Source organism: Lepisosteus platostomus, chromosome 2, assembly GCF_059453375.1.
Source record: "Lepisosteus platostomus isolate fLepPlt1 chromosome 2, fLepPlt1.hap1, whole genome shotgun sequence".
NCBI classification, from domain to species: domain Eukaryota; kingdom Metazoa; phylum Chordata; class Actinopteri; order Semionotiformes; family Lepisosteidae; genus Lepisosteus; species Lepisosteus platostomus.
Genome location: NC_142612.1, coordinates 55,019,834 through 55,043,867, shown reverse-complemented (window position 1 = coordinate 55,043,867; position 24,034 = coordinate 55,019,834). Strand labels below are relative to the sequence as shown.

General features: G+C 39.9%; 1 protein-coding gene across 3 annotated transcripts in view; it reads right to left on the bottom strand.

Moving 5' to 3' along the window:
- Positions 1-15,110, bottom strand: part of LOC148676560 (5-hydroxytryptamine receptor 1F-like) — a 71,292-nt gene extending 56,182 nt beyond the window's left edge. For all 3 annotated transcript variants that reach the window (XM_088608697.1, XM_088608693.1, XM_088608696.1), the window contains exon 1: positions 14,870-15,110. The gene's annotated coding sequence lies outside the window, so the exon portion shown is untranslated. The remainder of the gene's footprint in view (positions 1-14,869) is intronic.
- Between the last annotated feature and the right edge of the window lie 8,924 nt (positions 15,111-24,034).

Sequence of the window (24,034 nt, the reverse complement as noted above, 5' to 3'; positions counted from 1 at the left end):
CTGAGCAGAGAGGAGGGGGGCAGGTCCAACAAAGTCTGCTCGCATTGCCACTCTTCTAGTTCTGTGTGACAAAGAGATTGGCCACAGGCAGCAAGTCATCATGCAGCAAGTCATAACTCAGGCAGGGCAGCGCATCTCCCTTAATGTCCAGTCTCTCTGGGAAACACCTTCCTTTGGTAAGATGAATGGGACATAAACTATAAAAACAGCAAAAGGCGAGGTCAGGACTATCATCGGAGAAAAAAAAACCTGCTTTAGCTAATTACTTCCAACTTCCTTATTGTGGAAGGCACCCACGGTAACCAGCTCGAAGGGCGGTATGGAAGGCAGAATAACGTGCTGGGAAGGACACAAAGGAACACACATGTGGCGATAGGCCCGATGAGTTTTTGCGGTTTTATTCTGTCGTTCCCTACAGGGTAGGTTTCCTCATTGCTCTTCCCCCACTTGTAAAAGAAAGACCTGTCAATAGTTTTACAGACTTTCCCAAAACAGAGGCACAATCAGTCCTCTCAAAAATACAGTAAACCCCTTGAAAGCCTGCTGACTGCAAGCCTTGTAAAAGCTACTATGATACATTAGGTCCTTCATTGAGCTTATGTCGATAAAAAGGAGCCCCACGTGAATGTTAACTGTAGCCCTTGGCCGAAATAATCGGAACTATTATTTTTTTCTATTTTTTATGAAGAAAAGAAGGAACTGAAATGAATTCCTTTATCCATCAGGCAAGCCTTAACCAGAATCTAACCAAGCACCTAATAAACTGACCACCCAGTTGGCAAAATAGAGAAATACTGTAAATTCAGACTCTGGGCATGATAAAGTTTCACATAGTTGATTGAAAGAAAATGGTAAATATTTACTGCTTTCTCTTAATTCTTTTTTATTATTTATTGGATTCTGGCATCCTCTACTACAAGTGGGTCATTTCTCCATGTTTCCGTTTAAACCATTCCTCTAAACTAGTCCATTCAAAAAAATAGTGCGGGCACAGTGGTCATATAAAATTTTGACTTTTGCTTGTTTAGCCCATTAGTGGAGTGGTGGCTCTGTGGCTAAGGATCTGCAGCTGTGACTAGAAGGTTGCTGGTTCAAATCCCACAGCCAGCAGAGGAATCCTACTCTGTTAGGCCCCTGAGCAAGGCCCTTAACCCCAACTGCTCCAGGGGTCCTGTATAATGGCTGACCCTGTGCTCTGACCTCAAGCTTCTCTCCCTGTCTGTGTCTCATGGAGAGCAAGCTATGGTATGTGAAAAGATGAATTCCTAATGCAAGAAATTGTGTGGGGCTAATAAAGCACCATTATCACATTATCATTTAGGTTCACAAATATCTTCTTAAATCCTAACTAAAAATGAACAAATTATGACGAAAGGGGTAAGAATTGCCAATCTCTATCTCATGCTAGATTATTCACACTTTGAATGATTGTGAAATAAGCATTGTTTGGAATTTCTGACAAGTCTGAGTGGTGCCTCATTATTCAGGTGGCTTTTAAAATACTATGGAGAACTGAACTAAGGCACGGAGTGAGGACTTTTGTAGGTCTGCATAGGAACAGGTTATGTTAAATAGGAAATAATGTTCAGCTGCTATATTTATTATATCTTTACTGGGAACAGAACGAGCATGTGTAGCATGTTTGGCTGTTGTAGAAAGGATGTGATTAAAAGAGATAAAAAGGGGTATGAAGAAGTGAACACAGTGATCTCAGTGTCAGTCTGGACTTGACCTGTTCACTACAAGACACTTCTTCTTCCTGATGTCATGAAAAGAGAAGACGGAAATACAGGATGTTATGAAACAAAGGTCACTTGCACCAGCATTCCTGCAAGAAAATGCAACCTGAATTCCTCCTTACATTCAAATCTGGAATAAGCTATGCTTCTCCTTATCAACACTAAAATAAATTGAGGGACAGACAGCAGTGCCAATGACATCTGCCCAGCAGGAGGGTTATAGAGAGCTTGGCGGTGCATAAATACATGTGATGCATGTGTGTGATCTCCTGCCATTCCTAAGAAGTATCCCCCTTGTTCGCTTTTGGGGTTATCCCCTGTGCGGGCTGGTGGATCCAGATCACAGGTTTTTTGCTTCCCGAGGTACTGTGGAAATTGCGAAGCGAGGAAATTTTAGGGCAGGCCAGTACTGTTTCACCTCTTGCTTGGCAGTTTTGCTTTCATCAGCTCACTGCATTTGATGCAGGCTTTTCATGGACTCAGACAGAAAAGCTGCTCTAACAGTTACACCCCTAAGGAAAGGAACGCCATTGAGAATGCACTCTCTTGAAAGTACACTAACTTGACTGGTTCTAAAAGCCTGAAGGGAGGTTCCCTTGCCAGCCCAACTGGTATTTCTCCATCTTGTCAATACCAAAGAAGTCACACTTCAGCAGGCAGCTTTGTCACGGTCCCTGCTAACACCTCCTCCTCCCCCCTCTCAGAAAGAGACAGAAAGAGTCGAAAAGGTGAAGTTAGAACTCTCTCTTAGTGCTCACAGGAGACAGTCTTACATCACTTCTATCATGGCAGACAAGAGGGTTCCCCAGAAACTCTCGACACACAAATCGCACACAGCTTTGAAGCGAACTTTTGAAGTCTTTGGGAAGGAAAAATCATCCACTGCTTACAATGCATTCTTTACAGTTAATCTCAAAATAAAACGTTAGTTTAGATTTTTTTAGGACAAAAACCTAACACTCAAAATGATTTCTCACTGCCTAACAACTTTTGTCATTCTAAACATGCTACGTCATTAAATTCTATTTGCACCCTTTCTATTCCTAAATTTCCCAAGTGATATTTAATAAGAGCTGTGGGATTAATTCATTTCTGCCTAGAACTTCTCAATTTCCATTTCAAAATATATACAATTCTTATACAAAAAAAGTTAGATAAGACATAAATATAAGACTGGAGGTTATTATGACACATTGCAAACAACTTCTGAAACTATTACTGTCACCCACTCCATTCTTGTAGCTTTGCTTTGGTAGAAATAGAGCTTCTTCACTAATGGAAACAGTTCTAAAGCCTCTAGAAAGTAAACAAATGACTAGACATGAAGTATTGTGCATGAAACAGTTCTTGTGTCCGTATGCAAATAATCTGCATTTTGCAAGCACCCGGAAGTTTCAGTGGCTGCCTCGATATGTGAAATGATAGATAAGTGTTATACAAGCTCAGTTCTCACAGTTATGAACCTGCCACAGTCAATACTCTCACGAAAGGATAGACACCACTTGCTGTGTTGCTTTTTAAATAAGATTAAACTAGGCTCCCATGTCAAACCAATCTGAAGATCATCATTTTACGCTACCCTGTATAGAATACAGAGGTTACCAAAGGTTTCTACACACAAGAGTAAAGTACTTAAGTTTCTCTCACCAGTTTGTTACAGTGGATGCCATTATTAATAATTAATCGATTTCATGCAGTCATCCAATTTCTAATAGCGTCTTCCAATTCAGAGTTGCAGGGGAGCCAGGGTCTATCCCAGCAAGCAATGGGAGCAAGGTAGAGCACACCCTGGACAGGACGTCAGACCATCGCAGGGCATACACAGATATGCCCACACCCACACCGGGGCCAATTTTCCCAGAAAAGTTTGGACTGTGGGAGGAAACCAGAGCACTGAGGAGGAACCCATGTGAATATGGGGAAACCATACAAACTCTACAAAGATAGCACCCCAGTCTGTAATTGAACACAGATCCCCAGGATTGCAAGACAGCAATGCTAAGCACCACGCCACCATAATATATATATAACACTAAATTTAATGTATTTAATATATTTCAGTTTATTAACTGTTTGTTAATTCTTATATTTCCAAAGAATGAGGTTGAAAAAACAACAAATATGTCTTTTTGAGTACACAGGGAGAGAGAAGCTACTCAGTACACAGTCTCTAAGCCAAAGCCTTGAGTGCAGTGTACTGGGGAGACGAAGCTCAGTAATCACACAGATACTTTCAGAGAGCTGACTAGTGGCAGACTTGTTAATGTCTCTCAGAAGAGCCCAGACAATGTCACTTCTCTGGGGAAAGACAGAAATCTTATTGCCAACTGTCACCCACTGAGAAGGTCATGCTGGCTGACATGGATTTTGTTAGGTTAGCCCCTCTAATCCTGGTGCAATTGATTGAAGCTCAATTACTAGTTACCGAGGCAGAATTCTGTACATTTCACAGGTGTAATTAAATTACCATCTACTTCAAGCCGAGGGAAAAGAAAGAAATACCTTATTAGGGCAATTGAGCAAATGACTGCTCAGAAACAACTTAAACCAGAAGGACTCTGGTTTAAGAGTCCGAACAACCGAACACCCGAACAAGGCTCCACAGCTGAAACGATGTATTTCTTTTCTTCTCTTTTCAGCAAGGAATAAACCTTTACTTGTTCCGTTGCAACCTACGCATGCTGACACAGCTACCTACTTGAAATACTTCATCCCTTAAGTAATACCCATAACCTAACTGTTAGGCACCTTCAAAATAATTACTGCACATTGTTTCCTGACTGCAAATCAAGCTATTTTTTTATGTTATGATACCAACAAGAGCTTTCACACTCTATACACAAGGTGATTTTTCCATTTTGTAAAGAGAATACATCATTGAACTGCAGGCTCTGCCAGTGGAATTTAAAATATATATATAAATATATATATAAAATATAAGATAAAAAATAAAAACTGCCACCTTTTTCTGTTTAAGGCTTTCAAGTAGAGTTGGGTTCATTTGTCATTACTGGCAACAACCATAAGCCTTTTGGCAAAAGCTTTTCACTCAACAAAACAAGCACTGTCAGATCAGGGTGCAACAATTCCTGTATTCTCATGCACATCTACAGAGAAATACTTCTTTAAATATCAAATATGACATCTGCTCTTCCCATCATCAGAGTATCTGACATGACAGTTGCAGGTTTATTACTAAAAAGCAATCCTGTAGCTTTTTATCTCTGGAGGCTTACCCTATTGATTTTTCTTCATTTTCGAATAAGGCAGAAACACTGGAAGCACGCTCAGTCAAAAGCCTCTTGGCTACCTCAAGGAGTCGAGGCAGAAATCATCCCACCCTTTTCTCAGGCAATGATACAGTACAGTACATGTCAACTTGAACATCAATCTTATTCTCCACTTGTGAATTTTATAATTTCAGGGAGAGGAACTATGAAAGATGACAAGAGATATGTACCCAGAGAAATGCAAGAAAGGGAAAAACCTTAAAAATCTTGAACAAGAAGTCCACTTTTACATTTCTTCTTATCTGGCAGACACTTCTATCCAAAGTGATTTACAATCAAAACAGGTGAAGGTGCAAAGGGTGCTAGTAGCATAAACCAACAATAAAACCACAGTAAACAAGTGCAGGAGGCTGCACAGTATGAATGAGTTGCTTGACAGTAATCCATGGTCAGTTATGGGCCTCGGGGATCAGGTATATCCTAAGAGACAAGATTTCAGTTTCTTACTGAAGATGGCGAGTGACCGTGAGAATGACTGTGGGAGGTAGATCATTTCGCCACTAGAGGGCAGCACAGAGAACAATCAGAAAGGACAGATCCCAGTGCCCCAGTAGGCACAGAGGCCCTGACAGCGGTCGTGAGGTAGGGTGGTTCAGTCTGCTTGGAAGCCCTGTAGGCCAGAACCAAGGTATGGAATCTGATGTGAGCTAGAAACTGGAGTAGAGAGACAAGGTTTATATTGTAGTCATGATCAATCCATTTACTGTACACACGCTGCACTCAACCTGTGTATTAGAACATGTATAAAACAGTTTCTAATGTTCTAAACATGTTCTAAAACATGTTCTAATAAGAACATGTATAAAACACCTTCTAATACACAGGTTGAGTGCAGCGTGCTTAAATGGATTGATCATGACTACAATATAAACCTTGTCTCTCTACACCAGTTTCTGGCTCACATCAGATTCCATACCTTGGTTCTGGTTCATTTATGACAGACGGTGCTTGAGGAAAGCACTAAGCATCATCAAAGACCCCCACATACCCCAGCTACAGACTGATTGACCCTCTACCATCTGGAAAACGGTACCGGAGAATTCGGGCTCGGACTACCGGACTCAGAGAAAGCTTTTACCCCCACATTATCAAACTATTAAACTCCCAGCCTCTCTCACCTACCTACAGTGCCTTCTCTCTTTATCAAAACTCAAACGCACATTGAAATATACCTCTACCTCACATGTCAAGAAGTTCAATCCCCATAATTTTCTATCCTTTACTTCATTCTGTTAATGTATGATTTTGCACATTTGATCTTGTTTTGCACATTACCTGTTACCCGTCATTGTTTTGCACATTGCCTGCTGTCTCTGTCGTTCTTTTCTTATACAATTGTATTGTTGTTGGGTTTTTTTTGTACTGCTTACCATCTGAGAGCTAGCTAAATAGCATTTCGTTATACCATACACCTGTATATGAGAATAATGACAATAAACTTGAACTTGAATGTATAGCCCATATGATTGTGGGAGGGAGATTCCTCCTTACTAATTGCATCTGGACCATTTGATGATTAAATAACTTTTGGAGCTGGTGACCAAGGTTCGATTTCCCAAAGGCATCTGCCTACCTTCTGAGCATTACATTTGAATAGTTCACAAAACCCACTAGTGGAAAGCTTTCAACATATCTATTTTATATGTTGTGTGCAAATAAATGGTTAAGCTAAAAATATATACTGTTTATTTTTGTAATACCAAGTCATATTATCTGAAACCTCTTTGGCTGAATCAGGAAAACAACGACACTGGTGAAAGGTTGCTTGTGAAGGGAATCTAACAGTCCAGTATATTGGTGAAGAGAATCTAATGCTATTTTAAAGAGATTTCCAAATATTTCCCAGTGTTAAACATGATTCAGTCTATCAGAAGTTGCTCAATTCAAGAAAGGTCTGTTTACAATGTTCCACTGTTCATCCAATACAAGCTGGTAAAGGGGCTGGAGCATATCCTGGCAAGCAACAGGCACAAGGCAGGATACACCCTGGAAAGGATGCCAGTCCATTGCACGTCACACACAAATATTACACCAGGACCAATTTTTCCAGAAATCAATTAATCTACACGCATGTCTTTGGACTGTGGGAGGAAACCGGAGCACCCAGAGGAAACCCCTGTGAACATGGGGAGAACATACTGTACAGACTCACCACAGAAATTGAACCCAGGGCCCCAGCACTGCAAGGTACAGTAGCAATGCTTAACCAATGTGCTTCTGTGGCACCTGTGATTAATATCTTCTTTTTTCAATTACTGCATTTTCTGTACCTCACACGGGTAATAGGCAGCCCATTTTATGAAACACTGAATCCAACACCTTCACAGAATTTTTTAATCTTTGCTTTCTGCTGTTTTGCTTAATATTGGGCCTTGACTGAATTAGATTATTAACTTGCAGGAGACAGAGCTTAAATGCATTCAGCAAGAGGGTGGCTGCTGCAGTAAGGGCAAAATGATGTTTCAAAATAAGGTTTGCTTTAACAGTAATGCTCCAAATTTCTGCATGATCCTTTAAGTCCGCACGTGCAAACCTACCCTAAATAGATATCAACATTTCCTAACACATTCAGTGAATTCACTTTTTCCAGTACCAGTGAGCAGTCGGACAGGGTGAAAGCAGAGGATCAAATGAAAAACAAAATGTTATGACCATGAATACGTTTTTTTTTCCTGAGCAAATCAGTTAAAATGTGTTGAAAAATTGGAATATTGGGATTAAAATAACATTACCCTCCTACAATAAACTGGTTGGTAATGGCCCTCAACCTAAAAAATACCTGATTTAGAGAAAATACCATCTCTGCTATCTAGAGGCTGGTAAGGACAAAGATTCAGGTACACATGCCTGTACATTGTCTGAAAAGTATCATCATTATTTAGCTGACTGTTTTTTCAGGGTTGACATAGAAAGAAAGCAGGTACTGACCTATAAACAATGACATTACAAAAGTCAAGTACAGTGCTATAGTAAATTTAGAATTCAACCTAACGAGATAATTTACATCCATCCATTTTCTAACCATTACTTCGAATTCAGCATTAAGTGGAAGCTGGAGCTTATCCTGCGCACAAGGCAGAAAACATCCTGGACCCGATACCAGTCCATCACAGGGCACACACAGACACAAGCACCTGGAGGAAGCTCACATGAACACAGAGAAAAAATACAAACTCCACACAGATAGCACCCCAGGGCAACAGCATTGCAAGGTAGAAAGGCTAACCATTGCTCCACTGCGTCACCCAAGACAATAACATGAACATGGCCAGCTTTTAATATTTCTATTTCTTTTGGCTTGTAAAAACACTCATATATTGTCATCATTACAAAATATCAATAGTATTACTGACACTGTGACAAGCAAGTATTATTGATGTACATTCTTTGATTTTGTCAAATAGTTACATATTTGATTGAGTAAAGCATACCCTTATCATATATATGTAATGAAGAGAAACATGCATGGCCTTATATTCAACTTAATATTCTTTTTCATATTGTAAGATATTGTATATCATATCTTACAATATATACAGTAACAGCACTGTTCATTTCATAAAGGCTCATTATACAGCAACAGATAATAACTACTGTTGTAAAATCAATTCTCAACATAAGATGCATATTAATTGGACTTTCCTTCAAAGTATATTTTATTTAAATACCACTAATGATTTTGTCCATCACTTTTACCAAATGCAAAATGTAACATGTTTGTAGAATGAAACAGTTGACCAGGTAGATTGAGAGTGCTGTCACGGTGAACACTGCTTTTCAAAACCAGCTTTTCAGTGAGTCTCACATCTCATTGCATCTGTATTTCCAAGCGTGCTAGTACCTGCTTCCGTTTGAACAAGCTGTGTGTGTGTGTGGAACCAACGGAGGTTCACGAATTTAGCCACTGGCTAAATCTAAAAACACAAACAGAAAGCACCTAGTTGCTTTCACCACCCGAAAGCTCCTTAAACCTGCTTTTGTGCCCGACTTTAAGTGACATCAAAAATGCCTCATCTACATCAGTATGGTCTCGTTCTATCTACCTCAACAAGTGTTGAAAAAAACCCAATATTTTCTGGCTGGGTGTGGCTTTACATATTTTAGTGCTTTCATTGAAAACAGGTGAAATGTGTCATACAGCAAGCATGAAACGCAAAAAAGTATAGTTCTCTAAAGCTTTAGAAATGGGAAAGAAAACATATTTTAATTTATAAGAATTAAATGCGGATATGCTGTATTTTGAGTGGTCAGGCATAGTGGCACAGTGGTTAGCATTGCTGTCTTGCAGTGCTGGGACTCTGGGTTTAAATCCTAGTGTGCTGTCTGCATGGAATTTCTATGTCCTTCTCATGATCATGTGGGTTTATCCAAAGACATACTGGTAGGTAAATTAGCTACAGTACTGTGACAATTGGCCCTGGTGTGAGTATGTTTCTGTGTCTGTGTATGGCCTCTGATGGACTGGCATCCTGTCCAGGGTGTTCATAATGTCTTGTTTTCCAGCATAGGCTCTGGCTCCCTCATGACCTTGTATTGGATTAAGTGAAAAGAAAATGGTTGAATGCATTTTGACTTATTTGCCATTATCACTTCTGCCTCATAAGAACATGCAATTGCTTCATCAAACTCCATTCAGTCCCACCCACATTCTTCCTGTTTCTATTGGCAAAGAAAAATACATATGTTCACAAACCAGAAACAGATTTAAGTAATTTTTTTGGAAGATTGAATAGAATAAACCTCACTAGAAGGCTATGTACTGGATAACACTTGATCTTTAGAACATCACAAATTTACAGGTTTTATATATATTTGTAATTATTTTCCTATTAACCCTCCTAAAGGCTGCTGTGGAAATGACACAATATATTGCCAGAGGACATTACCATCATTATCATGGTACCTTCTTGCTTATACCATCTTCTTATTTGCACTAATTTACAATTACTATGTAAAGCAGGGCACATTGCATTGAAAAGAGAGAATGTGTGCAGACATTGGTCCTTAAATCTATATTAATGAGCTGTGTAGATTCCTGTGAGTTACATCCCCCCTCCTTCACTTACACAGATGAAGCCCCAGACAAACAACATTATCATTGATTTTCTCTGTTTCCCACACAAGAAACTTTCAGGGAACAAGTTATTTCATATAACCCCCATGGAAATCTTTCATCCAAAATGTATTTTTAATGATGGTCTGTAATTTCTCCCTTGGATGACCAGTGATCTACAATCCATCCCTCAATTGAAAATGGATTTTAAGCCCCTGCCCTGGATTATTAAGAGAGGATTGAGGGATCACCACCACCAAAGAGTCATATTGAATGTTCACTCAATTATCAAATTTGCTGTCACTTATGCAAACATCTGGGCTGCATTAATTAAATGCCACTCTTTCACTGCTTTCAACATTTTATTCAACTCTACTTTAAGGTATTACTCATTGCAGGTCATTCTGCTACCATGTGAATTAAGATAGGGGTCTTGCACAGAGGAAAGCCTTGAAAAAGTCATTTTCTGTGATAGTAGGTGCCACCAGTGTGATGCAAATGGACCTCCATGGCTTTAAAGAGCTGAAAAGTGATCTCTTCATGCGTCTACAGATGTAGTTTTACTCTCAATAACATTTGGAGTCAGAACCAGACTGGCCAACCAAAGGAAGAATGACTAGCCCACTCTGAGCACTCTCTTTTCTCATGAAACCGATTGAGGGAATGAAAACAAGGTCCTGGAATTTCATATCTTTCAAAGGTCCTTTAACAAAAAAGGTCTCAACTACCTACTTTAATGTGTCAGAGCATTTCATCCACTCTGACAGCTCAAGTAAGGAGCTTAGACTGTACTGTTGGATCTCAAAGTCTTTTAATACAAAAGGAAGTGAAACGGAAAGTGTTTAAAACTTTCTCCCTCGACTAGAGTCTTTTACAGTATCTTTCAAAATAAAAAAAAAATCACATTATTTAAACTGAAGACTAACACCCTTCGTATGCATATTGTTTCAACTGTGCTGTTCTCTGACAGGTTAGAACGTCTGTTAGGATAGAGATAAGGTTATAGTGCTGACAGTTGTTTTATCTGACTGTCTTTGATTTTGTTTGTTTTGATTATTCTTTTGTTTGTTTACTCTTTTCTGCAAGATTAAGAGATTGCACTGCCAAAACTGGCATTTTTTTGACCTCGCACAGTGATCCACACCCTCACCCTACTAAAAAGTCCCAGCATGCATTATGAATTTTAAATAACAGCCTTTCACATGATGGTCTGTTGCATCTTAATGTATGTGCAGTCAGCTTTCATGCGGTTCATTTACAGGAATGATACACTCCGTTGAAGAAAGACAAGCAGATTTAAACAAGCTTTGCTGTTAATACGCAAAGAGACAAAGCGTGAAAAAATACCTAATCACAATCTGCATTCTCAAAGTCCCAAACAGCAACTGCAGAGCGGTTCTTGAGCTGGTACATGATTTTTCCCATTCCAGTGATCAAAAGACAGGGATATCATCTGTTTTAACTATTTCTTCATAGAAAGATACCACAGGGACTCCTCCAGGCTGAGCTCCACATCCCAAAATCCACTGACATTGCAATTCTGACTTAAACATAAGGATGGTAAGAACAGAGGATAACTACTGGAGAGTCTCTTTCATGATCCAATGGAACTGAAATGAAGCATATGAAACTATAAAACGTGAATGAAACTTCTCTCGTTAGAAAATAACAAGAAATATTCTTTTCTCAAAGCAATTTTCTCCATATACAGTATAGTACATTTTGCTAGAAGATCATGCTTTCTTTGGTTTAATCCTCATGAAATACAAACACAGAAACAAATTACAAACCCAAATAAATAGTACCCAAGAAAAGCACAGCGTGACCCATAACATCGCCAAACACATTAACGTTTTACATTGTTGAAACAGGTGATCCTAAGATTATCCTGACAGAGACACAGATTATCTCTAGAAAGAAGCTGGTATTCCTGAAGTTAGTCAGTGTCTAGTCTACTAGATCTAACCTGCTTAAGACAAAGGAGCTGAATATTAATACAGATTCCCCACCAGCAAAGTATAAAAACACAAAAGTGGTTATGAGACAGAAGGTTAATCCTCTGTCTGGGTTGCATCTCACTGACATTCTCACACTACCAACAGCCACAGAAATCATTAGCCTCTGTTAATAGTATTTGCATATGTCTTACAAAATAACCTCCTGGAGCTGATACAGGGCTTCTTTCAGTGTTAATTAACATTGGCATCAAAATCTAAAAGCAGTGAGATCTTCAAACAGTTGTCTAACACTGACTGCTTGCCCACTCTATTATGGCCTATTATGTCTTGGATGTATTTTTATTATCTGGTTCCACAGCTGGATGTGTGCTAATTTGGTGATGCTAAATAATCTGTTTTGAGCAACCATGAATAACTGTGGAAAAAGAGATGGACATTACCATAAATGTCCAGTAAGTGCATGTGGGCATGTTGGTCATTTGCAGAACTGTTTCATTTAGCAACTGCCATACATTTGACAAAACAACATGCATTTTATGAATGATCAATAAGTTGTGCTCGTATGATTGAATTGTAATAATTGAACACTCCACTCAAAGAGCTTTACAGGTAATGGGGACTCCCCTCCACCACTACTATGTGCAGCATCCACCTGGATGATGCAACGGCAGCCATAGTGCGCCAGAACGCTCACTACACACCAGCTATTAGTGGGGAGGAGGGCAGAGTAATGTAGACAATTCATAGATGGGGATTATTAGGAGGCCATGATTGGTAAGGGCCAATGGGAAATTTTGGCCAGGAAGCCGGGGTTACACCCCTACTCTTTTCGAGAAATGCTCTGGGATTTTTTAACGACCACGGAGAGTCAGGACCTCGGTTTTACGTCTCATCCGAAGGACGGTGCCTGTTTACAGTATAGTGTCCCCGTCACTATACTGGGGCATTAGGACCCCACATAGACCGCAGGGTGAGCACCCCCTGCTGGCCCCACTAACACCTCTTCCAGCAGCAACCTTAGTTTTTCCCAGGAGGTCTCCTATCCAGGTACTGACCAAGCTCACACCTGCTGAGCTTCAGTGGGCTGCCAGTTGTGAGTTGCAGGGTGATACAGTGGATTTCCGCACCATTAAATACACATTTCCTATGTTTTCCAAGTTGAGAATTGTTTGTACAGTATGAATGCGTCATTTTGAATAACACATTTACAGTCAGGGATGTTACACACGATTCGGCGTCTGATCCTTCACTCCCCGCCGACAACATCCCGGTCCAAAACTACACATGGCTCCGATGAAGACAGCTAGTTCAGAGCGCACAGGGCTGTGCTCTTCCTGTGCGTAGCCCAACACTGTGCGCATAATTTAATCGATACTCCTTGTCAAATTCGAACTGTTGCATGTTTCTTTCTAGTAATGTTTTGGTTTAAAGTACTGTATAAAACACATTGCGACACCTGTTTGCATTGCATCCTTTGCAATGTATCGATAACAGACAGAGGTAGTATGATCTATCGCTGTAGTAAGCCGAGCAGAACATTCCACCCAACGTTTTAAAGGCACAGCTTATTTCAAACTTTTACCTTTCTTTTAAACACCCGTATAACCGCAGCGATGTTACTAGCTGTTTGCATGGTATCTCAACATAATAAAGAAAAAAACATATACTGTATGCCACTACTCAATAGATTGTGGAAAGAATCTGACTGGAATCTGCTTCATTACCCAGGTATTTAACAGGCAAGTACGGCACAGTATGTATTGTCAGAACACGTTGAATGTCCAAGTTACCCTGTCAATATGGTTCTGGGTCTGTATCGAATTAATAATAAAGCGTGCGCACCTTTTTTTTCAATTGTTCAACTGTAGTTGACACTGAGGAACTACACGTTTTAAATCAACAAGCTCCAGCCATTAAGACAAATTGCAAATAAAACAACAAATTAAAAGCGATGCCTCAGAAGATCGCTGTAACTAGATTTGCCCAGAATCTGATTACATGCATCCCGCTAGGCAGACGGAGTAGCCACTAATAACATATTACGAGCTAGAACGTCCAACTCCTCCGAGTACCGAAGTCGTAGAAGGGAGGGCATAAAATCAATGTCCTGCAGAAGGAGCACAGTAATATTTCAGGTCGCAAGCTTTTATTTAAAAGTATAATTAACTGCACGCATAATGTTGAAAAGCCAGATATGATAATAATTGAGAATTTACACTCTAGTGAGAAGATCCTCGTGATCCTTTCAAACTCTGCAACTGCAGGCGACTGAAGCTGCTCTATGGCATCGGCACATGCTTATGATTTCCCGGAGACTGAAGGGTACCTGCGCGAATCACCATCGAAGAGCTCCGGAGCTTTGGCATTGTACTGTATAACACGTAACAACGGCTTGGACCCAGTTTACATGTAAATGTACGTTCAGACACTCCACATCTATTTGTGATCTACGTTTAGGTAACTACAGAAAGTAAGCCGGATTTGTAAACATTAAATACGAAACACCCTCGAACCCGTTTCTACACTATATTGACGAAGTGTGACTCTACACATTGAATGGAAGCTTTATTTTAACTTCTCGAAGTGTAAAGCCTTCGCCCGCCAAAGCATTTTTTCATGTGACACGGCTATTTATCTATTTTTCTGTGATAAAATTAGTTGTATTACTGTTACTTAATAAAAAGTGAAGAAGCACTAACTTGTAGAAAAAAGAGATCCTAATGCAAATATACTGTATTGTCTAAAGATGGATGCACTCTTCAGTCACGCATATTGTTATATCACGATATTATATTCTTCATGCTGAAAAAAATCGTGCAAATAACTTACTTGCTTGGCAAAAGTCATTCTGTCCTATAATCCACCTGAAGCTAACAAGTTTCAATTGGCACAGATCGTCACGGGGAAGCGCTTCTCCGCTGCTCTGACGCCAGTCTTTGCATTCCGGGCATCAATCGACAGTTCGGCTGCTGAGACTTCCCCCGTTAGATTGTGAGAGAGATCCGTAGGCGCTTGTGGCTCAAATGAGCCCCGCACTTGCGCAGCCGGAGAGAGGAGCCACTTGATCGTTTAGCGCTGTGAACGCGCCCCTTCTACCTCCCCTTATCCAGATTGAGCTCAGCAAAACTCACCGGCCCCTTGATTGACAGGCTCACAATATCAAGGACAACAGCGGCAGCCCTGAACAATGCGCGATCCTTGCAACAGTTTCAACCAATAACACATAAAGATTCCACAGAATTGATTTCCCGTCTCTAAGCACAGTGTCTCATATTAGAGAGGAGAAATCATGCACCGTCTCCCACTCTAATCACTTCTAATACATTCTTAATACATTATATTTCTGTTTAAAAAACATTGTGACATTGAAAATGCTGTACCTATTAGTGTAACTTTCCTGTTGATTCTTTATTATCATCATACTACTACAAACGGCAGAAACCCTAATTCTAGCAGAATAGTTCATGAACGGAATGACAAATGAAAAGCTTTTTTTTTTGCAGATCTGTTTAAACTATTCTGGGCTCCTCTGTAAGATTTTGTCAATTTGTGTAGTATTGTATATGGGCTGAACAAAGTTTGTATATTGGTTTATCTTATTTGTTTAGGATTTTCAAACAGAAAATAACATGCAAATCAAAACCATAATGGGCAACTTGTGTAAGGAGTTGGAAACAAAGGGAGCATACATTGATAGTAGCCTAAAATAATGTGGTCTGGATAAATTCACAAGCCATCCTAAGAGGCACAGGTGCATGCCAAGCTTGTACAGCACTGCAGTCACCAAGGAAATCTGTTTCAGAGAACAGAGGAACTCCAAAGCATCACTCATCAGAAGGTAATAACCACAGTCAACTGCAATTGACAGTCTTCAACTACTGTGGAATAGTCATCACAGTCTTCTGGTTCTGACTATTACCAGGACTGACTCAGTGTAATGAGTGTATTCAGGAGGTTCTGGATAAAACTGTTTCAAATGCATCTGAGGTGCATGTTCCTAACTGCATGGGGGTTTACCTTAGGCTATGTGGTCACTACCAGTCTTTGAGGACAGGAGTCCTGTATGTTTTATTGTCACTTTTCTCTTAGAAACTTAAACTTAGACATAAAAAAAAACAGGTGACCGTACATCTTTTCCAAGTAATCAATTTGGTGACATTACTCAGCTGTGAGATGGATTGAAGTGAAGATGTCCGTTTCCGTTCTCAAGGACTGCAACTGACCATTCCTTCCATGTCTTTGAATTCATTTCACAAAGAGCAGTGAAACACAAACCTAAGGACACAAGTGGAAACGAAGTCGAGGTGGATTTAAATCTGAGAACAGGCGGCGCGTCGTTACCCAAAGGGAGGTGGGAGAGGGGAACAAACTGCCCAGACGTGTTGTTGAAGCTGATTTCCTGGCTTCTTTCAAGAAACAGCTGGATGAGATCCTCAAATCAATCCGCTAATTACTACCAAATGGGCCAAACGGGTTAAATAGCCTCTTCTGGTTTCTAACCTTTCTCATGCTCTTATTAACTCTGTTCTACAATATGAAGATGAGGATTAAGCTTAATTTCACCTTTTGACAAGCCCTGTCTATGAGATTCTCCTGTTGTTTCTATTCAGCCTTCCAGATGCTGGGTGATTTAGCCCACAAGTTTCACAGACAATCACGTCAGCCTACAGCCTCAGTCAGCACTTCTGGTCTGAGCTGGATGATGGATGTGTGCAGCGCCCATGTTCCTGTGGGTTTATGACTGGAGGTGATTGTACGCTGACATGCTACAAGTGGATCTCAGTGTGGTCTATCACAATTCCTTGTTAAACCTCAATAGTGAAGGTAGCAGCATATTGAGAGAGCTTGACTTGAAAAAATAATTATACTCAAAAAAGAGCAACAGAGGCAATAGGAAACTTCCTTTACTAAACATGCACCACCTGTTATTTTAATTATTTTCTTTTCATGTGCATGTATTGTATAATCTGGTGTTCAGTTATGTACATTTCCCTAAAAAATCATGTTAGATCAATCAATGTCTCCTAAAAATTTGGGAGATGCTAGAAAAATCTGGGCATGACTAAGCTCTGAGACAGAGTATTATTGAGCTCACTTGTGAGAAAAGACAAGTCTGCCCGTTAAAATTTCAAGGTTCCAAGACCTGGAGTATCATGCTTATGCAAAAGCCTCATTTCCCTTTGTAATGATATTCCCCTTTTAATCACCGGAATGCATTCTTTTGGATTACTGTTTTCTAAACATCTGTCACTGCACTATACATATGGATGTTTAGTTAAAAAAACACACACACAGCACCTGTTTAGATACACAAATTTGAATCTTATAAAGGGTTTATCTGAAGCAGTAGACGACTGGAGGAATGATGTAGTTTCTCGTCTCAGCTACATGAGGCCAAAAAAAGTCAGAAACCAAATTGCCTTAAACTGAATGAAGCTTCTGACTGGGTGTCACAGTGCTGGGGTGGTCAGCAGTACTGCCTTGCAGTACCTGGTTTCAATGCCGGCATTCAGCACCTATTTAAACATCAACCATTTGTTTCCATTTGGGTTTTTGTTGGGTGCTTGAGCACCTCTCTGATTCATGCGGGCTAGGTTCCATTGTTGATTCTTGGTACCAATTAGGTGACCAGACTGAGTCACAGTGCACCAATAAATGTGCCTATGGCTGTCCCAACATTAACAAATACATCACAAAAACAGCAGCACATAACACCTGAAGGTCTCTAGCGTATCAGAATCAGCCACCTGTCATTAACCTAAAATACAGTATCTCTCATTGAGCTGATGAATGTCAATAGTCAAGACAGTAGTTGTAGGAAAAATGAGAAGCTGTGGAAGTGGTACTCTGTAAACATGTAGGACTATAAGTTATCTTAAATACAATGTCATGTCGGGGTTGCATTGCAGTGAGCATGGTAGCTTCAGAGCTGCTAGCTCTTGGTTTTGATTCCCTCCTGGGGCACCTTCTGCATGAAGTTTGCCAGTTTTTCTTTAGCTGAATGGATTTTAACCCTAGGTGCCCTAGTTTTCTGCCACAGTCCAAAGATTTATTGTCTTTGTTAATTGGTATCTCTAAATTGTCCCCCATACAGTATTGTGAGGAAACCTTGTGATGGACTGGTGTTCTGTCCAGGCTATATCCTGCCTCGCACCTCCTGTCCATTAGGAAAGGGTTTGGTCAATGTGTATTGCTCTAAGCAGTTATTAAATATGGATGGCTAATCTAATACTCATAGTGACTAATATAGTTAGATAAACTGCTTATATGATTTTGAGTGAGAGCAATATCTATCTCAGCTTCGCTGCATGGTTTTCTGAGCTCGTGAGTACTCCCACATACAATGTACTCCTTCAGTTTGCTGTGATTACACAGTGACCAGCTTTGAAACCCACATGTTTCTGAGGGTAGGGAAGCAGTTTGCAGCACTGGTGTATCATGCATGATTCTGTTTGTTTGCAATTAGCTTAGCCCTACTGGGAAAATTAACGACACAACAAATGTTCAACAATGACTCAAAGGTACAGAAGGTGGTTGTCCAAAATTGCTACCAAGTTTAACACCTCTAATAGCAGCACAGATGAGACAGAACATCCTCACAGTGGGATATGTGTGTCTGCATGCATGCATGGGTTTTATTTGCCAGTTTTGTATAAAAAATAGACCATGTTTGGTGACTATTTTAGAGGCAGGGGATGACACTGTATTCAACTTCCACCATCAAGACAGTGCTTTGTTGCAGTATTACTCATCACACTGGCTGGGAGACACTATTAATGCAGATCAACCAGATTTTATTATTATACTGTACAGTACTTGGCACTTCAAATGATCTCAAATCACTCTACACATAGGAGGGTATTCTTCCACAGTGCTCATGCTGTGGAAGACAACAAACCTGTGTCCCTTTCTCATTCCTTTGGCATGAATTCAGTTTTTCAGTGGCCATTTTCTGATCAATAACAATCCAAAAAGCTTCGTACTTGGCTTATGTTATATCCTCACCTGCGCATAAAATGTGTGAGCTTCTATAATGGTCTCTACAGCCCTTGCACAATGTGGTAATAGACATTCATGCCTGGACCTGAGATCAGCTCCATTGTTTTTCAGCAATAACTGCTTTTTCTGGGGGTTTCGATCAGATAGGATTGCTCTGAAATATAAGCTTGCTTTTCCTCTTTCTTTTTCCAAATGCATAGTTTTGCTACACCAAAATCTTGTATGACCCTTATCTAAGAGCATCATCTGACACAATGTTAGATGAAAGAGGAAAAAAAAAATTATTATGAGCACTCTGACAAAGCGATAACTTCCTAATAAATCCGTCAGACTGGAGCCACTCCCCAAAACAAATTTGCATGGCCTGATTGTGGCTCTGTAAAGCAGTAGTGTCTCACATAAATACCTAGGCAAACCATCAGGAGAATAGAATAACAGTGCAGAAACTGAATACACCCCATTTTACATTTCCAGAAATGACAGTTTGTTTAGTTGTGTTTTTTTTAATCTTTCTGCGTGTTTTTGTGCAATTCAGTTTTTAAGTTTATATGCTTTTCTTCACCTTCTCATGACAGGATACAGTACTGTATGTGATTTGTTGTTCTTAATGTAAAACACATAGTTTTGGGGAGATTAAAAAGCCCAACATCGATCTTTAAACTAATAAAATGATAAATGCAGAACAATTAGCTTAAGACAGGAAGAGCCTGTTTTCATGTTTGCAGACATAATTAACATGTATTAATCACTCAGAAGTTAAGTGCTTGGCAGACCCAGGCAATACACCATGGTTGATGTACAAGCAGTATATCACAGTGTTTGTAGTTATGATTATCTGCAGAGCTGTTGATCTCAAGGAAGGCAAGAATAAAAACGCTATTGATGGCTCCTGCTTCAATAGTGCACAACACTATTGAAGAATTTCTGCTTGACAAAATGTAAACATTACTTAAAAGTCATAATATATATATATATTCATTTGTGTTTTTTGGTGAAGGAGAAAAGGTTCTTGTTTTTTTAATTTTATATACTGTTAAAAAAACAGGAAATGTCTGACACGCTCAACCAAAACCAGGTGGCTCACAGAGCCTGAGCACATAGAAATTCACAATACCACAAATTCACTTTGCGTTTATAGTGGCAAAAATTTCATCAACACACACAGGCCAAAACAAATAAACATTTACCACTACGAAACCCCTTATATACAACCAACAACTACATGCAAATGTGCATGCTACAACAATTATATAATAACTAAGTAATTAATCACCACTGTGACTAAAATGGCTTTTACCTACCTGGCCTTCTGCATATATAGTATATACTTATATCTATAGTATATATACCTGTGGTCAAATTATCCACAATATCCGGGCTAAAATGAATAATAATAGGCAATATCAAACACATTCTGTTATTAATTGACACAGATTAGAATTAAACAATGACCAACATATAAAATCTGTGTTTTGCTGACAACATTCATTTTCATTACTACTAGTGATATAATCTTGTCACCATGTAGTTCATGCAGCCTGAAGAAAGAAAAGACTGACAGATCTATTGTACAATATGCATTAAAGGGACTCAGTTTAATTGAAAGGGACAAAAATGAACTCGTTAGAAAAATGAACTAGTCACAAGTTTCCAAACACATATTCTAAAGGATTCTGGAAGAGCAGTACTTGCTCCTCAAGATGTAATGATTGATATAATATCAACCTCATTGGCTAATTCTGACTGCCGATTTCTTACTGATTCAGCAACAGCTTTGACACTAGGTGTGTCCCTTTCTGTGGGAGATGGACACGATCTGCTGCCTGTCTCAGTAAGTAGATTGTCAATTGTCCTGTCACGGTCGACATCCCCTCCTCCAGAGGGCGCTCTAATCCTCTCTAGATAGTCCTTTTAATTATTACTTCCTGGTGTGTCAAGATAAGTCTCTTATTTACGTTTTCAGGTTTGGAAAATGGTTGTCTCATGGCCCGTCTACCACCAGGCTTCACAGGGAAGTCTGAGGGCATAGGCCAATCACCCTGTCCTTCTGAGCCCAGGGTCTGGGACGAAGCCCAGTTCTTGTCTTGGTTCTTGTTTTGTGTGTGTGTGTGTGTGTGTGTGTGTGTGTGTGTGTGTGTGTGTGTCTGTCTGTTCCTGTTTTGTCTCCAGATACATTTCCAGATAATGGACATATTGACTGTTTCCTGATTCTCCTGTGGACCTCCCTGGATTTGTTGCAATGGATACCTACCCTTCACTTCTGCATGGACTTACCTATCACCACTGTGAGCTCTAGTAAACCTTGTGTCTCTTCCCTCAACTCCATTCCCTATTCCTGTCCAAATTTGCTGCCTCCCATAGGTTCTTAAATTACTCTTTCCATGGGAGCCTCAACCGGCAACCGTTACAGCAGATTGTCAATAGTCCACAGGATGAAAGGAAGAGACAGGGCAAAGAAGAGAAATCAGTATTGAGGAGACAGGGATTTATGGTGATGAACTCCATGATGGACCAGGTATGATTCTGGATTTACATTTTGGACTGTGACAGATTTGGTCTTTCTTTTGTTTTAATACCAAGCAGATTATCCATCAGGTCAGACAGAAATGGACTGAAGAAGCCATTGTTATGTTTTTTATTTAGGTTTTTGTTTTTGTCATTGGTTATACACAACATCCTGCCTATTTCAAGAGTGCAAGACACCTCTCCGTCTGGATCACAATGAATATCAACTCCCAAAGAAAGGGAAAACAAATTCCTCAGTACCTTTACAATTCCGAAGCCATATATTCAGAATCACTACAAGGAACAGCAAAAAAGGTACTGAGCATATTTTGCAGATTCCTGAACCACACCATTAACAAACAACACACATGGGATTTGTTTAAACTGCACCTGTGCAGAAAAGCAATATATTTGTGAAGGCTGGGATGCCATTTCTCCACACTCATTTAAAGATATGTATCACTGGATTCATTCTCCTTTTTATCTGTATAGCAGATGTCAGAGGGATGCCCTCATGTGCTCCATGAGTTCAGCCCACACTCAATGTCTCAGCCCACACCTGTTAGAGTATCTGCAGGTACTCAGATGTAAGAGACGTGATGAGCACATCACTTGTGATTCTAAAAGAGACCTTTCCAGAATTGCTGATAACAGGACTCTGCTGCCCTGTTCACTATGTGCTGCTAAATAGGAATGGTCAAAAGAAGATGCAGAATCAAGTTAACAAGTCTCATTACCATAACAACAGGTTGCAGAACAGTTGATGTAGTGAATGTGTGTTTTAGGACGTGAAGGTCATCCCTCAAATGAAAAATTGGCATTTAAATTGGATTAGCAAATGCCTGGAAGAAAATTTATTCGTTTCATTAAGGTAAATAAATAAATAGATCATATCTGCTGGAAAAGTATGTATCTGTATCTGACATTTTAAATGTTACAAAACACAGCTATGTAAACAGAGTTAACATTTCAAAGCAAACTATCATAATACCATACACCACTGAACAAAAAATAAATTAAAAATGAAGCAAAAAACATAAAGATTCACTATCCTGTTGCTGAGGCACTGGTGTTCCCTTGGTAGGTAATTTTGTGTTCTTATCAATGGACTGGTTATACACATATACTATTCACTCTGCAGTCAGTGCCACACTTGGTGAATTGGGTTCACACATCAGTGGTAGAAGAATTAGCATATTTTGCACATTTACACTGCAGGGACAACAAGAGAAAACAAGAAAGGAAGAGGAAGCTGGAGTCCTAAAACAAAGTCAAGACAGCTAAAAGTACAAAGTACTGCACAATACAAAACTGATCAGTGCAGGAGCAGCACATCAAGTTTCCACTCTCCCCTCTGGCAAACAGAGAGCTCCATATAAATCATGTCGAGACAGGGTAATATTCACTGATGCCAAGGGAATGCAAGGGCATCCAGTGCAACAGCAACAGTGAGACCAGACAACCTGGTCTATTTCTGCTGCTGCAAGGGGCCAAGATAAGAGTTACTAATTACCGTCGTGACAGCAGGCAACCTTATTGTTCAGAACAGTGGATGGTCAGCCCCCGAAGAGAAGACCTCCCAACAGGAGTACCACGCAACAAGGATTTGACCACATTTTCAGCAACACTAAAGGCCTCCACCGTCTCTGCACAAAAACCACTGATCCAAGCTCTACAGAGCTCCATATAAATCATGTCAAGACAGGACAGAGTAGGGAATGCAGTGACACCTAGGGCAAAACCAAAAGTTTTCAGCTTCCACGAGACCAGCCACCCTGATCTGTTTCTGCTGTTGCAAGAGGCCAAAACTTACGTTATCATTTAGAAAGACTACTTTAAGAGCAAGGAATAAATATCCTTATTTAGAACAGTGCAACCTGTCTCTGAAACCATCTGAAAAAGTGCTTCTTGTGTCCCAAAGACAGATTGTACACAAGGGTCTGTCATATGACAACATCTATGAGGAACACTGATGACAAATTAAAGTGAATCCTTTGGTGATTTGGAGTTTGGGAGTCTTAATAGTTAGAAAATTCCATGTACTGTATCTGGGATACAAATGTGACGATGAAAAAGTACAGTTACTTACCAACATACAATATCAACAATATGAAGAGACCTTTATATGTTAGTCAAGTTTTGAATTTTCTCACTGCTGAACCTATCCCAACAAGCAATAGGCACAAGGCAGGATACGCCCTGAATGGGATGCCAGTCCATCGCAGGGTTAAACATACATTTTAGGTCTTAATCTGTACTTTTTGGTGTCTTCCATAAGTGTCAGTTGCTGATTAGAGCAAGAGCACCAGACTGTTTACGCTCTGATAGATCAGGGTGCTCAAACAAGGATAGACAGGCTCAAACACAGGATAACTTGATTAGATTGAGAGATTTATTTTATGCTTTTATGGGATCAGGGAGACATCTGTATCCACCTGCTGTCCCTGGAGAGATTTCAGAATATGGGCTTAGTGACAAAGAAAAGGGATA